The sequence below is a fragment of the Leopardus geoffroyi genome, chromosome D3 (genome assembly GCF_018350155.1).
Source record: "Leopardus geoffroyi isolate Oge1 chromosome D3, O.geoffroyi_Oge1_pat1.0, whole genome shotgun sequence".
Taxonomy (NCBI): Eukaryota; Metazoa; Chordata; class Mammalia; order Carnivora; family Felidae; genus Leopardus; species Leopardus geoffroyi.
The window spans coordinates 93,868,814-93,881,866 of record NC_059339.1 but is presented as its reverse complement, the minus strand read 5'-3'; the positions used below and the strand labels follow the sequence as shown (position 1 = coordinate 93,881,866).

Below are 13,053 nucleotides of genomic sequence, written 5' to 3'. Positions count from 1 at the left end.
GGCAAAAGAAAGAATCGGTGAACCTGAAGACAGGGCAATAGAAATGGCCCAAAATGAGGGACAGAAAGAAAATGAGCTGAAAAACCATGAACGGAGACTGAGAGGCCTATGGGACCCACCACTCAGCCCAGCATACACACAGTGGGAGTCCCAGAAGAAGAAGAGAGAAAGGGGCCAAGAGACTATCTGGAGAAGTAATTACTGAAAACATCTCATATGTAATACAAGACACAGATGTGAACACCTATGAAGCCCAAAGAAAGCCAAGTAAGATGAACTCAGACCCACTCTGAGACAAGTTGTAACCAAACTTTCAAAAGACCAAGAATCTTGAAAGCACCAAGAGAGAGGGGAATCATCACACCCAAGGGGCCCTCAGTAAGCTTATGTGCAGATTTTTCACCAGAAACTTTGGGTTTCAGAGAAAGTGCACAACACATTCAAAACAGTGTACGAAGACAGGCCCGTCACGTGTGACTCCTATACCCAGCAAGACTGTGCTGCAAAGTGAGAGGGAGATCAAGACGTTCCCAGACAGACAAACGCCGTGGGAGGTGGGGACCACCGACCTTTTCTGCAAGAGCTGCTTGTTCCCGGGAGTAGGGCAGACGCAAGGACAGGACAGGAGACAGTCACTAGAGGCCGTGCGAGAACTAAGGTCTCGGGGCAGGCCAGCCCACGGCAGGTTATAACACGAGGAGTATGGCCACAACAGTCTATAACTGCACTTGGCTTTCTACATGATTTCAGAGATTCATAAATCTGAAGAAAAGCAATCGTTCCTCTAAAAGTTGAAATTATGTAACTTTGGTTTATAATTCCACATCTTGTTTTGTACATACTTTGAAACACTATGAATGCACTCAAAATAATTTTTAGTTTATGTTTTTGGACACACAATGAATAAAGATGTAATTCTGTGACATCCACAAAGGGGTGGGGGGATGGAGTTGTAAGTGAGCAGATTCTTGTACATTATTGAACTTAAGTCGGTACAAACTGAAATTCCACAATTGTATCTTCAGGATTCTGAATGTCATCCCCATGGTAACCGTAGCGAAAAAAGTTCTAGAATGGAAACAACAGGCAGTGAGAAAGCAATTTAAACACTTCACTACAAAACACTCACCAAAACAGAAAGTAATACAGAAAGTCAGGGATCAAAAAGAGCTCTAAGGCACATGGGAAACCAACTGCAGTGAAAAAGTCCTTTTCCATCATTATGTTAAGATGTAAGTGGGTGAAACTCCAAAAAGAGAGACGGGGAGAATCAGTGAAAACGCACAATCCAACCACATGCGGTCTGGAGGAGACTCCCTTGAGCTCCAAAGACACACAGAGGTTGAAAGAGGAAGGACGGTGAGAGATGTTCCGTGGGAAAGAGTATGGCAATTTGTCACAAGATTAAACACAGAATTAGCAAATGAGGCAGCAGCTCCACTCCTGGGGATAAACCCTTAAGAACCGAAAGCAGGGTCTCCAGAAGAGAAGCGTACACTGTGTTTTACATGGTCACAGCATTATTCACAGGAGCCAAAACACGAGAAAAACCCAAGCGTCCACTGATGGAGGCGTGGATACGGAAAATGTGCTCTGTACATACAGTGTAAGACATCGAGCCTTAAGGAAGGAAATTGCGCAATACGATGCAACATGGACGAACCTTGAGGACATTACGCTAAATGAAACCAGCCACACACAAAAAGACACATACGGCAGGATTCCACTCACATAAGGTTCTTAGAGGAGTCAAATCATAAAGACAGAAAGCAGAATGCCGTATGAGAGGAGGGGAGAACGAGGAGTTATGTTTTAATGGATACAGAGTTCCTGCCCTACAAGGTGAAAAGTTACAGGGGCAGAGGACTGGTGTAGTTGCACAACAGTGTGAATGTATTTAACATCATGAAAGCTTGCACTTACAAATGGTTAAGACGGAGTGACGCTGTGATTTATGAGAAATCTATATTTGGTGTTAGTCCACAATTTCTCACTCTCTGCTCCTAAATATCCTACCTGTTGAGAGGGATAAAGGTGTCTTTTGTTAATGAAGGAGACCCCACTCAAGGGCGGGGATGTTGCCAGGACGACCAACCATGTGTGATCAGAGGGTTGGAACTTCCGGCCCCACCCCCGACCTCTGTGGAGAGGGGAGGGGCTGGAGGCTGAATCGGCCAATGGCCAAAGATCTAATCAACTGTGGCTATACAAAGAAGCCTCGGTAAAAATGCCAAAGGACCGGGTTCAGAAGCTTCTGGAGATTGGGAAGAGTGCTGTGCGGGGAGGGATGGAAGCCCCACAGCCTTTCCCCAGACCTGTCCCTATGATCTCTTCCTCTGGCGGTTGATTTTTAGCCTTTGTCACCTCCTTGAGCCACCAGGTGAGCGGCAGTGTTCCCCTGAGTTCTGTGAGCCGCGGCAGCAAATTGCCAGTTGGTCAGAAGCACGAGTAACAAACAGCCTGGGACTTCCGGCCGGTGTCCGAAGTCGGGGTGGGGGCATCTTACAGGACTGAGCCCTTACTGCGCAGGATCTGATGCTGCCTCCGGGTGGACAGTGTCAGAATCCGCAGGCACCCTGCAGGTGTCCCGAGAACTGCCTGAGCTTGTGTGTGTGGGACCCTCCCTACCCCAACTTTGGAACCGGGTCCAAGAACTCTAAAAGAGATAATAAATTTTATGTTATGTGTATTTTAACACAATAACAAAAAAGATACATTTAAAAATTAAAAGCATTCACCAGCCTTGTAAAAAGAAGGCTTACTGGAAAACAACAATAAGGTGGTGGGGTGTGGTGAGAGAGTGCACACAGGTCAATGGAGCAGAACAGAGCCCAGAATTAAGCCCCATAAACACAGCTTCAAGAAAGGAGCAAACACCGTGTCATCGGGAAATGGCGCTGGGAAAACCAACCAACGCCCCCCCCCACCTCCCGCCGAAAAACTGAATCTAGACGCAGACCTTACATCCCTCAGGAAAATCAACTCCAAATGGGACCTAAATACAAAATACAAAACTATAAAAGTCCTGTAAGACAATATAGGAGAAAACCTAGGTGACCCCAGGTGTGGTGAGGGCTTTTTAGATACCGCACCAAAGAAACGATCCAAGAGAGAAATATGTGATTAGCCAGACTTTGGTAAAATTTAAAACTTCTGTTCTGCAAGACATTATCAAGAGAATTAGAAAACACGCCACAGACTGGGAGGGCGAATGTTTGCAAAATATACATCTGATACAGGATCGTTATTCAACATATACAAAGAACTCTTCAAACTCAACAGTAAGGAAACAACCTGATTAAAAAATGGGCTGAAGCCCTCAACAAAGAAGATATACGGACGACAAGTAAGCACATGAAAGTCTCCACGTCATCCCATGTCATCAGGGATACAAGTCACAACCACAGGGAGACAGCAACCCACCCCTATTAGAACGGCCCATGCCCGGGGCACTGACCAGGCCGAGTGCTGACGGGCTGTGGAGCCCCAGGAGCTCGCGCTCACTGATGGTGCGAACGCAACATCGTGCAGCCACCGCAGAAGACAGCTTGCTGGCTTCTTGCAAAGCTAACCACAACCTTACTGTATAATCCAGCAGGACTGCTTGGCATTTACCCAAAGGAGGTGTGAACGTAAGTCAACACAAAAACCTGCACGTGCGTCTTACACCAGCTGCTTCCATAACTGCCAACACTCGGAAGCAACTAGGGTGTCCTTCAGTAAGTACACGAATAAACTGTGGTCCATCCAGACAACGAAGAATTAGTCAGCACTAAAAAGAAATGAGCCATCAGGCCGTGAAAGACACAGAGGAAATTTTCACGCACGTCACTCGATGAAAGAAAATCTGATACGGCGTTCTGGAAAAGGCAAAACTAAGGAGACCACAGAACGATCGGTGGTTGCTGAGGGATGAACGGACGGAGCACGAAGGATTTTTACATACAGCATCACTAAGGAAAATACTCTGTACGATGCCATAACAACACATGTCTTTATCCGTTTGTGCAAGTCGACAGAACACGAACCACCAAGAGTGGAGCCTCACGTAAACCCGGGGCTTTGGCTGGTGCAGGTGCATCTACGGTAACCAGTGCGCCACTCTGCTGGGGTGTGCTGACGACAGGGAGAAGCCATACATGTGTGAAGGCAGGGCACACACGGAAAACCTCTGTCCCTCCCTCGTTTGTAAACCTAAAACCGCTCTAAGACAATAAGGTCTAGGGGCGCCTGGGTGGCTCAGTGGGTTCAGCATCCAACTCTTGATCTCAGCTCAAGTCTGGACCTCAAGGCTGTGAGTTCAAACCCCTCACCGGGCCCCATGCTGGGCACGAAGCCTACTTAAAAAAAAAAAAGTCTGAAAATATATTTTAAAATGCATTCAGATTAGTACAGAACATATCAACCAACACCTTGTACCGTTGATCCTTACACTTATACAAGGATTGTTTGAAAAGAAGTACAGTACAATATAGCACTAGAAGTGCATTTTCTTTTCCTTATGATTTTCTTTCTTTTTACTTACAGAAAATTTTTTTAATGTTTATTTGTTTTTTGAGAGAGAGGGAGAGGCAGAGCACGAGTTGGGAGGGGAAGAGAGACAGAGAGGGAGCCACAGAATCCCAAGCAGGCTCCGGGCTCCGAGCTGTCGGCACAGAGCCTGACGTGAGGCTCGAACCCATGAACCGCAAGATCATGACCTGAGCCAAAGTCAGACGCTTAACCGACTGAGCCACCCAGGCGCCCCTCCTTACGATTTTCTTAATAACGTTTTTCCTCCAGCCTGCTTTACTTTAAGAACACAGTATACAATACATGCAAAATGTGTGCACTTTATGTTATTGGTAAGGGTTCCCGCCAACAGCGGGCTATTGGTAATTAAGTGTGGGGGAGTCCAAAGTTATACACGGGTTTTCAACTGCACAGGGGCGAGGCGGGGTAGGTGGTAGAAAGTGGCCCTGACCCTACAGTGGCCCTGACCGTACAAACATTCGATCTTTGCAGTAAAGAAACCCTGCGAGTAACCAGAACAGCAAGTAACCAGAACTGCAGAAGCCACATTTAAGTTTACGTTCGGGCACCTACAGAGGGAGACTCCTTCCAGTTACACCTCCCTCATACGTAGGTTCAGGGCCCCGTTCCCCTGACTCTCAGGGCTGCCCGCACCCACAGACTTCACCGACGGCACTACGGACGGATGCGGCCCGGCACCCGCGTGCTCCGGTGAGCGGCTGGCTGCATGCACACTGCCTCCAGAGCTCGCTGCGGTGGGTGCTGGCCAGGGCACTTCCTCTCCACCTCAGCAGCCAACTTCATCAATAACCCGTCTCACCGCCTTTCCCCTTTTATCCAGGAGAGACCACGGCAAAACAGAAACATTAAATAAAAGGTTTCCACGGTGTCTTGAACTACTTTACTAGTACGGATGGCATAACTTTAAGCGTCCCGAAGCTGCTTAGACTCAGACGGCAGAACCAGATGACAACAGCTGAGTTTTCTGACATCTAACAGACCCGTTAAAGATCACTTATCCATAAAGCAGCTCAAATGACATGGCTATTTAACAGTTAAGTTGTTAAAATAATTTAAAATGGTTAAAATACATTTTATAGATGCTTATAATTAAAACAAAAATAAAACTGAATAGTGGTGGAAGGTTGTGAATAATGTGAAGAAGAACAGATTAACTGATAAAATGCAAATAAAGACCTGATGATGATTTTACAGGAAACGTCTGGAACTATTCACTAAGAACTGCTGATAGGGTGACAAAGCAGCGCCACCAACTTGTACCGTAAGTCACAGGTACAGCTGTGCTTTTCCTCAACACAGGTTTCCACGCGATGCTGCCCCTACAGGTGTATTCAGTACTCCCTGAACAGAAAGCAGTGCTCCTACTGACCTTAGCAGGTTTACAGACGAGGAATTAGAGAAGCAATAAGCCAAATCAGAAGGAATAAAAGAAGTTCTGGGAGACACACACGGTCCAGGTTGATAAGGAAGCCAGACTCAAAGTCCTTAACACAAAACCCACACTTCGTCATCTGGAGCAACCCAACGTCCTATTCTAGAAATCAGATGGAAGGGCTTCTGCGAAAGTCACCGAGGGAGAGGGATCCGGCGGGCATGCCAAGTGGCTACGATATACAGTTACCGGAAAGAAGACCCGTCACAACACGCTTCACGCACCCAGAACAGTCAGCTTAACAAAGCAGGTATACTCACTCGCGGAGTGTAACGGTCTTTTCTGCCATGACTGGGATCCTCCTGAACCTCGGGGGCCAAAGGACCGCAATAAAAGAGACCACTGGGGGGTGGGGAGAAGGAGGGATACAGACTGGATAAAGTGCCAAGGAGACGAACCTGGGGACATAGAATTTAATACAAGTACACTACAGGGCGTCTGGGTGGCTCAGTCGGTTAAGCGTCCCACTCTTGGTTTCAGCTCGGGTCATGATCTTGTGGTTTGTGAGATCTGACATCGACCCCCTTGTCAGGCTCTGTGCTGACAGCATGGAGCCTGCTTGGGATTCTCTCTCTCCCCCTCACTCTCTACCCCCCCGCCCCCGTCTCTCAAAATAAATAAACTTTAAAAAAAAATTTTTTTTTTAATGTTTTTATTTATTTTCGAGACAGAGAGAGACAGAAAATGAGCAGGGGAGGGGCAGAGAGAGGGGAAGAGACAGAATCTGAAGCGGGCTCCAGGCTCTGAGCTGTCAGCACAGAGCCCGATGAGGGGCTCGAACTCATGGAGTGTGAGATCATGACCTGAGCTGAAGTCGGACGCTCAACCGACTGAGCGACCCAGGCGCCCCACAAAATAAATAAACTCTAAAAAAAAATGTAATGCAAGTACACTTCTTCAGGGCCTGGCTCATTTAGAAAACACCTTCTAAAGATGGTTATGGGGAGGCACTAACAGAATACTCCAAATTAAGGAAGAAGGAAATATGGCGTCCGCTCTCCTGATTAGCAACTGTTCCGCACCCGCCCCTCAAAAAATATATGGAGGCATGTATGCATAACACCAAGTCACTCACTTCTTTCTCCTCGAAAAAGGAGGTCATTCATATTACTGGCCGTCTACGAAGTGCCTGATATGTGAGCTCCCATCAGACAGGAGGCAGGTAACGTGCCGCTGCCGCAAGCCTTGAGTTGCAGCGCCCCGAGGTCGGCGTGGGAAGGGCACAATGCCACCACGAGGTCATCCGACTCTAACCCTGTGTCGTACTAGCACATAAAACTCACCACGGCTGATCAGTCAGCAGTCTGAACCGTGTTATGCAAACATCAAACGTTGTATTTGGGTGCTGGTGGTTGGTTAGGCACGTTGTGTATTTTTAGCAACTTGGCTGACCTAATTCCGTGAAGTCCACTTCCCCTGTAGCAGGGACACTCCCGATGCCCCTGACCAGATTTTTATTCCTGGCTTTCTGAGGGCTACTCCTGGCCCCACATAAACTTCCTGTTGGCTCAAAGGTGGTACCCGAATTCACAGTCGGATTTTTACCCTTTACCACCGGATGCATGTGGTTGGGAGGCCACTCCCCCAGTTCAGAAGTTCGTTCGTGATTCTGCCCCATGTTCTGTCAGGGACAGACCAGCAGCTTGAGGTTCTCTCCGTCCACTCCTGGGGCCACAGCCATGGGTTTGGCATACAGACGTTCTTCTAGACTAACGGGGAGGCGTGGGATTGTGCTTCTAAGCTTGGCTTCGCAGGAGCCACACCGGAGTGAGCAGCACACCCAGAAGACTGTGCTTAGGGCCCCTGAACCAGGCAAGGCTCTGACTGCTGATGGGTGTGCGTCCTGCAGAAGCTTTTCCAGAATGCCCCACTCTGACCACTCCCGAGCAGAGCAGCCCAGCACACGCATGCAGTGACGAGTGCGACCCCGTGGGACTCTTCCTGGCTCTTTCCCTGGTTCCGGCGGTGAAATTTCTCACTGGGCTCTGTGTCCCTTGGTGGTGCATATCAGGAACCCTCCCTCTGAAAACTGGCCACCAAGCTCTCCATTGTTGTCAACACGACCCTTCGGCACGAACTCCCAGAAGGTCTGTTCCTAATCAGCACCACAGGGAAAGCTGCAGAGATCTCTCGCCCCAGGCACGGGAAATGCCAATGGGACAGCAGCTTGTACGTGGGTGCTGGGGTTGGAGGGGTTGTGGTATCTTCTCCGGGCACGTTACTTTCTGCCCCACAAGCTAGCCGGTGGGGGTAATAGCTGGGGCCCTGTTACTCCCAGCTCGTCAAAAGCGAGCAGAGCTCTTGCCTCGGAGTGGGAGCTGGCCAGCAGAGGGAGGGCCCATCCATAGGGCCAGGGGAAGTGAGCCATTAGTGGAGCCCCCTCGCAGGGCGGTGCCCTGGCCTTAGGCTGGCGGTGGCGGGGAGACAGAGCCAGTCCCCGGATTCCAGGCTGCGCTGGCGTGGAGTAGAAGCCGCTTCCCCATGGAGCCAGATTCCACAGAATCAATCTGTTCTTCCTGAGAAAGGTCTCTGAGGAACGGGAGAACGACTGCTCTCGAAAGACACATAACTGAACACTGAGATTATCTCAGGCATTCTCTTCGGTGAAAAATAAAAGTCTCTAGTCCTTTCGACCAGGGGTGACTCTGCCCCCTGAGGATACCTGGGAACTTCTGGAGACGCTGCTTGTTTTCAAAACCGGGCGGGGAAGGGGGATGCCACGGGCACAGTGACCTGAGGCAGGAATGGGCTCAGCAGCCTGTATGAAGACAGATGTGGCCCCAGACGGCGGCAGCGCCCCAGCAGGCTCCCGATCCCGGGCCGGGCTCACCTCAGCCGGAAGAGCAGGCCTTGGGCTGAGCGCCAGCTCTGCGTCTCACTCACCAACGCTCCCCGTGCGGCGACCCCATCTCACGAAGGCTTTCTCCTGCACGGTGGGAGAAGTCACATGTTCCTTACGGCCATCTCGTAAAACTTAGGGGCAAGTCTAGGAAAGCCTGTCGGTGAGTGGCAGACGGCAGGAACTCCAGATTTAGCTAACTACGCCTCAAGTTTGGGGTACTGGTTGAGGCAGAAAGGTAAGAGTGTGTCTTCACAGAGCTCGACCCGGGACGTCTCCCGCAGGACGTGCGCCAGCCCCACCGCCCCGCGGGCCCCGGGAGGAGATGCACTCTGCCACCACGAGCACCTCCCTGCCCTCTCACTGCTCTCCTCCGCCAGCCGGGGCACTCCCGACGAGTCCGTTCGGTGTCTGCGGTGTGCCCCACGGAAACCCTTCACCAGTGACACCTGCAGTCCTTTTAGCTACTCTCCGCCACGGGCATCAGTGCTGCCCACGGAACCAGAGGGGGTCCCCAGAGGCGGAGTCACTCTCCCGAGGCCCGGTAAGACTGACAGCTGCGAGACGCTCCCCGAGTCACCCACTGTATCAAGTGAGGACTCCTGGAAGAGACCTTTGTCTGATCGCGTGCACTTTACATAAACAAATTGTTACGCGTTACCTGTCACACGACCTACCACAAGGAGAGTATTTTGTACGAACTGATTTCAACTAAAAAGGAGTACAAGGAAATTTGCAGTGGGTCTTATTTGACAGTTAGACAGTTTCCCAAAACTTAAATGTACGTGCGATTATATACGTGCAGGTGCATGCGTGTGTCCTGCTATAAATTTAGCTGTGCAGGGACCGGACTCTAGGTTCTGTCTGACACGTGCCATGAGACGTCCGTGCCAACAGCCCTGCTCTAGGTGTGACTTCTAACATATAAAATAGTAAGAAGGGAAACTCACTAGTGTCTTAAAGTTCAAATATTCTGTGGTTCTAAAATAGCGAGACCAACACCTAGATCTCTATGAACTTACTAAACACCGGAAGAAATAGAGCTGCCTTTCTTTAAAGAAAAAGGGATATGCTTCATATTAAATAATTATACCCTGCTTTAAAAATTTAGAGACAATAGACATCTTACTAACCTTCGAGTACAGTTAACATTACTAACCTTGCGGTAACGGAGATGATTTAAAAAGAAAGACCGAACTGTAGCAAAATCAGAAGTACGGCCAACTTGACGTGTCTTACACGAACTCTATCTAATCATGTTTAACAGCAAGCAGCAGCTACGATGGATGCCAGTGAACGCGCGGCAAAAATGAATTATTAAATTGGCCTGCTCATATCCTGTTACAGACTTCTTATGAATACTTGATTTTATTTTGTATTAATTGACAAGAGCTGACAGGAAAGGACAGGTTTAATGACAATCAAATGAAGATCAACTGGGCCATGTGTCACACAGGAGAGCTGCATCAAGTAGTGATAAAGTAACTGCTGGGACACGAGGAGACAGAGCACAGGAGTCTGTCATAGACCGTGATAAGTTATCCTGTAATATTAGTAGATTGCCTGCAACAGCTCGCGAATCCAATAGCTCTCAGAGACGGGTACAGTATATGCCCAACAAAAGAAAAATAGATATTGACTTTGCATATGTAATACCAGATCGTTTGCCATTAAACTTAATTTCTAAATCATTTATGGGACTTAATGACTCTGCATGAAATTTTTAAGCCAGTGGGAAGATGAATAGCACCAAGAGAGAATGTGGACGAGCAGTGTCATTTACCTACCCCTGGCCCACTAACAGGTGACAGCTGAGCTATTGAAATATGTCCCAAACACTTAAACTATAATGTCATCACTTAGGAGACAAGTGAAAAAGATATTGGCATTTATAAGAGATTGATGAAAATTAGTTCCAAAGCATTAATTTCTCTTAATACCACTAAAAGAATTGTGTGCATTCAGGAGATATTTGATCGGAATTAAGAAAGTGATGAAGCAATTGATTAATTGGGATTTAAGCCATCAGTCCCCAGATCCATCAACAGCTTCATCTGCATTCTAAACAATCAAGCCGGCAGCCCAGGGACCGTCCAGTGTTGGTCCCTGGTCACTACACCATAGACAGGCCCCCTGAGCTGTGCTGACAAACACAAGCTTTACCTGATCAAGCCCGGACACACCATGGAGACCGAAGACTTGTCCACGGGCTAGGGCTGGAAGGTTTTTATTATAACAGACAACCTACTATTAGATTCTTCTGAACTGACACTGCAAAGTAATAAAATAGTATCGATGGCGTCAGTAGATACACAAAAAATTCTGAATAGGTGTACTTTCAAAAATGAGATGATTACAAAAACTTAAAGTAATTACTTAAAGTCATAGAAACAGAGCTTCCAAAGAAATTCTAAGAATTCCTGAGAATTCTTGATTTAAAGCAATATTACGACACACATTTTATCCAGCTGGGAAGCTCCTGGGTCCATTTTACAAAAAGAAGAAAAATAGCAAGAAATAACAATCTGACATTTTAATATCTGCATTATCTATAGTTAGCGATGGTTTTAACAATTTGTGTGATAGGAAAAATAATAAAACTAAGGAACATAACAGAACTGTAGGCTTAAACAGACTACAGTAAGGTCCTAACTCAGATCCATTAATAACCTTCCAGGAATATGTAAAACAATAAAGAATTTAGCATAATGCATATTAATTGTGTCCATTTTTCTGGGGAACAAGTTGATTAATTCCTAAGATTCTCAAAGACATCCAGGACCTCCACAATATGAAGTACCATTACACCACAGTGGGCAATTGTCCCTACAACACGAAATGCAACGGAAAAGTAGAGGCAAAGAAAATGTTTTTAAAACATCATCAATCCTGGGGCACCCGGGTGGTTCAGTCGGCGTCCGACTTCAGCTCAGGTCACGATCTCACGGTTCATGGGTTCGCGCCCCACGTCAGGCTCTGTGCTGACGGCTCGGAGCCTGGAACCTGCTTCGGATTCTGGGTCTCCCTCTCTTTCTAGCCCTCCCCTGCTCATGCTCTCTCTCTTTCAAAAACGAATAAACGTTAAAAAAAAAAAATTTAAAACATCATCAATCTAGATAGAATGTTCTTCATCCAAAGCTAATAAAGAGTATCTCATTTTGCCTAATGCTTAATATTCTACCTATGTTCTGCTGCCTAAACAATGATACAGTGAAAACACCATTCAGAGGCTGAAGCACTTCTAAAAATGCTGTTAGTTGTGTGATCATCAACAAGGCCCTCAGATTCCTCCTCTGAAAAATGAACGTTTCTCATTATCTTCCAGCTTCAAAGTACTGGCTTTTCTTCACCTTTTATCTCCCAACACAAACTGTATAATCTATTTCTCTTATTTATCTAAACACCATTTCCATATTTAGGACAGCATTGTTTTGTTTATTTATTTTGAGAGAGAGACCACAAGAGCGCGTGCGCTAACAGGGGAGGAGCAGAGAGAGAGGGAGACACAGAACCCCAAGCAGGCTCCACACTGTCAGCACAGAGCCCAGAGGCAGGGCTTGATCCCACGACCATGAGACCACAACCTGAACCGAAACCAAGAGTCGGACCCCGACCCAACTGAGCCACCCAGGAGCCCCTAGGTTAACATTCTTACTCTCATATATTATTTCCACCACAAACATTCAAAGGGTAATTAGTATAAAAGCATCTCTCAGGGTCGCCTGGGTGGCTCAGTCGGTTAAGCGTCCAACTTCGGCTCAGGTCACGATCTTGCAGTTTGTGGGTTCGAACCCCAGGTCGGGCTCTGTGCTGACAGCTCAAACATCTCTCAGACTTGAATAAACGTTAAAAGAAAAAATTGAAGAAAAAAAAAAAGCATCTCTCAGGCACAAATATTTCTGCTATTCATTATATTAAATACATTTAGAAACAAAGACAAACCATAAGTAAGTAGATGATGTAAACAGGGATGGCAGTGTAAGAATGTCCGAAAATCCATTTCTCCATAACTACAATGAGAACATCAGTAAAAACTGTCAAAGGCAACCCTTCCACAACTCTGGGGAATGATCAAAGACTTGCGACAGTCCCAGGTGCATCTGTTTCAGAAACACGGCTAAATCGAGCCGAGAGTAAGCTGGGGAGTGTCGTGATTTCTCCCATTTCCAAACCCTCCCCCCTCCACCCCACGGCTCCACAGTAGCTGAGAAAACGGGCAGCCCCTGACGGGGGCCAATCACAGCTGGGG

At 47.4% G+C, this 13,053-nt stretch overlaps 1 protein-coding gene and 1 long non-coding RNA gene across 12 annotated transcripts in view; one reads left to right on the top strand and one right to left on the bottom strand.

Moving 5' to 3' along the window:
* ATP9B (ATPase phospholipid transporting 9B (putative)) overlaps positions 1-13,053 on the bottom strand; it is a 254,025-nt gene that overhangs the window by 162,049 nt on the left and 78,923 nt on the right. The gene's annotated exons all lie outside the window — the stretch shown is intronic.
* On the top strand, positions 2,018-5,810 carry LOC123587916. Its single transcript, XR_006707605.1, has 3 exons — positions 2,018-2,380; positions 5,005-5,566; positions 5,728-5,810. It is a non-coding gene; the product is annotated as an uncharacterized LOC123587916 (long non-coding RNA).